The 3,648-nt window shown below is 31.5% G+C and overlaps 1 protein-coding gene across 1 annotated transcript in view; it reads left to right on the top strand.

Moving 5' to 3' along the window:
* The window catches only part of DSC1 (desmocollin 1), a 42,788-nt gene that overhangs the window by 33,521 nt on the left and 5,619 nt on the right, over window positions 1-3,648 (top strand). The window lies entirely within an intron of this gene.

Raw genomic sequence — 3,648 nt, 5'->3', positions numbered from 1 at the left:
AACAAAACTCTGTCTCAAAAAAAAAAAAAAAAAAAGAAATCTATTACTGCAACACTTACAAACATCTGTGGAATGATGAATAAATGAATGCACACATTCAGAAATAATTTTGAATATATAACATTTTAACAGGATAGTATATTTTATTAATCTAAAAAGAAACTATATATTTAAATAGCATTTTCATAGCCATTTGTGTGGCAAACTCTATAAATCTATAAACAATAACAGTATGGAAATTTCTCATCCAGAAAACACAAAGACTTAAAAGAATCTATTAACTAGTTAACTACTTTTAAAAATGAGTGGCTTTTAAAAAAATGTTGGGACTAGTCTTCTTATTGTCAGTTCCAAATTAAAGGTGCTTCTTGATATGAAACTGGATATTGGATCAAAAGAAAAAAGTGATTTTAATAAATCAGGTTTTATTTTACAAGGTATCCATAATATATAATTTTTATAACCATTATAAAATATTTCTGTGGTCATGCAATTTTTGTTTTCTGACGTACAGGTTGCTCTGATGATAATATCAGTTCTAAAATTTTAAAATACAAATTTGGACATTTATCATAAGTTACATTCTTGAATGTAGGTACAAAATGTTCTTGGAGCAATTAAAAATCATTAACTGAACCTTAACTTTAATTGTACTTTTATGTTCAGATATAAATTTTCTTTTCCATAATTAAGCAAGTGAAAAGAAATATGAAGACAAACGAACATATATAAATTAAATTTCAGCTAATGATTTTTAATTGCTCCAAGAACAATTTGTATGTACACTCAAAAATGTAATAATTAATGTCCACAGGTAGATATCTTAGCAAGAGAAGATACTTTAAAAGCATTAGAAAAATTATTAGAAAATGTGGGAAATAAATTTGTATTAACCAGTTTTGGCTATTTAAAATATTTCCAAAATATCGTTAGAGTTTATCTCAGAGAAACTTTGACTTTTGGTTTAGTTAGGCAAATCAAAATCTTTCTGTTTACTCCCCAAATTAAAAGTTTATTGTGTGATTGATAAAATGTGTGACACTCTATCAGAATGCTTACAAATTTCATTTGTTAATAAAATATTATATTTCATGAATTTATTTCATATAACTTGTCAGTTAATTGTCAATTAATAAGTTACTAGTTATGAATGTTTTTTCTAGAATTAAATCAGTATTGAGGAAGATATACAGTTAAATTTTCTTATCTTGTTTCAGATCTCAAATATTTCATGTGAAAAAATTTCATGAGAACACCAAGATAGATGAAAATCACTGTAATTTTATAAGTGAGCTTCATTAGACATGTCCTAATTTTACTGAACTTCTGCTTACTCCTGTGCTTATTAAAAGTATTTCATAAAACTTGACATCTATGCATACCTTTACTTTCAGAAAATGTCATAGGCTGTGTTATTTAGAAAATGCTCAAAATAGATGTTTTAGAGTCAAAAATGTTTATTATCACAGAAAAGCTAACTCCCTTTTTATTGTACGTTAGTTATGAAAGTTCTGTACTAGTTGAAAAACCTAAATGAAATTAGGGTAATGAAACAAACAATGTATACTGCTGCATTTTTCTACTCTCTTTTATCTACTTTTCTAATAAATCTGAAGGAGTGTTGCATTTGACTAGGCATTGCATTTGTCCTTCTGTTTTTGTAGAAAAAAAGAAAAAAGAAGTATAGCAGGAGAAAACATTACTAAGAATGGATAGATTCTTTCATATTTTATAGGGCCCAATAAAATTAAGTTAGCATAGTTTTTCAAAACTCTTCAAAAAAATAATGTTTATATAAAAAATAAAAATCACATATATATTACCTCAAATCCTTCCTACCAAAACCAAAATAACTTTTTTAAATAGCTATTTTAAATAGACTAAGTGTATTAGAAGGATTATAAAAACAAATGTGTGAAGTACATTTATAATATGTATTTTATAAAGCTAAGTCTTTTACTATTTTAAGATATTCACTTCTTAGAGTAAGTTTTTTGATTGATGGAAATAAATATCCTGTCATAAATCAATATACAGAGTTAGCAGTTGTTTATTCCCTAACTTTAGAGAAAAAAAAACAATGAAAGACAAGTGTGGTTTTCCTGTGGTCTGCATTTGCCTGAGAACACATAGGATTTCAACATTTTAAAAATTGGGTTTTCAGTGTGCAACAATTTGATACCTGTAACTGTGGAATTCTATTTGTCTATGTTTAGAGACTTCTAAATGATATACTGTGGAATTATTAATACTAAAAATACTCAAGGCCTCATTTGAGATATGTGAAGTTTTAATTTACCTAAAATTAATGTTATTTTCTTCCAGGTAAAGTTCAAGAAAACTAAAAGAAGCCCTGTAATCAAAAGTGGAAATGAAAGGATTTCCTTACTTGGCTTTGCCGCCCCTAAAAGATGTAGAATATTTGGTACTGAGTGGTGGATGACATTTACATAGTTCAAAATCTCTCTTAAAATCCAAGTTTCTAAAGATCATCCATCCATAGTAGGTATCCTGCAAGAGGAATGTGCTACTGTCCTACACCCACCATATTTCCCGCCTCTTTGAGATCCATACCAAAATTCAAGGTTGCTGGTTCTTGAAGTGTAATTCCTGGATTAGCAGGCTCAGCATCACCTGGAAACTTACTACATATGCAAATACTTTGGTCCTTAGCCCAGATCTACCGAATGGGAAACACTGAGAATGAGACCCACCTATAGAGTGGGTTAACAGACTCCCCAGGCCTCTCTGATGTACTGTCAAGGTTGAGAATGTCTGTCGTTCTATTCCTCACCTCAGCGCTAGCTCTCTGATACTCAGTGTGGTCTGTGGACCAACAGCATTGGCATTGCCTGAGAGCTTGTTAGACAAATAGATTCTCAGCCCCCACCTCAGACCTATTGAATCAGAGTCTGCATTTTGACGAGATCTCCAGGAGATTTGTAAGCACATAAAACTAGGATAAGCACTACAAAAGTGATTAGGTGAGAGGAAAGACAGCAAAAACGAATGGGTGAAAAACATGATTAGTTTAGTGGAGTAAGCAATACAGGTAACCTCAGGCAGTAGGTTCATGATATTAGTTAACATCTAGATAATTAGATATTATTTAGATAACATCTAGAACATAGATGTGATGCCTGGTGCTCAGGCAGCCGTTTTGTGAGCTTCAGAATGGAAGCTATGTACTGAGAATAGTGGAGCAAAAAGATTACCAGAGGTTGGATCCCTGATAAATTGTAGAGCCTCCATTCTGCTTTAGTCTTCCTGCATCTAAACTTGGTCATGTGTGTGAATAAAGCTTTTTGTGTTTAAGCCATACAACTTTAGGTTTTCTGTTATATGTAGTTGAATGTAATCTGATATGGGGAGAGGACAAAGATTGGACGTAAATAATTGTTTTACCCAAGTCATAAGTCAGTGAAAGTAGCAGGTTACCTTCTGTACTTTGAAAACTCACTTTCTTTTGGTTAAGAGTTCAAACATGGGTCAGGTGCAGTGGCTCACACTTGTAATTCCAGCACTTTGGGAGGCCGAGGGAAGGAGAACAAGAGATCAAGAGATCAAGACCATCCTGGCCAATATGGTGAAACCCCATCTCTACTAAAAATACAAAAATTAACTGGGCATGGTGACATACACCTGTAG

Source organism: Colobus angolensis, unplaced genomic scaffold (genome assembly GCF_000951035.1).
Source record: "Colobus angolensis palliatus isolate OR3802 unplaced genomic scaffold, Cang.pa_1.0 Scaffold125, whole genome shotgun sequence".
NCBI lineage: Eukaryota > Metazoa > Chordata > Mammalia > Primates > Cercopithecidae > Colobus > Colobus angolensis.
Note: the sequence above shows the minus strand (reverse complement) of the source record. Positions and strands in the feature narration are given on the sequence as shown.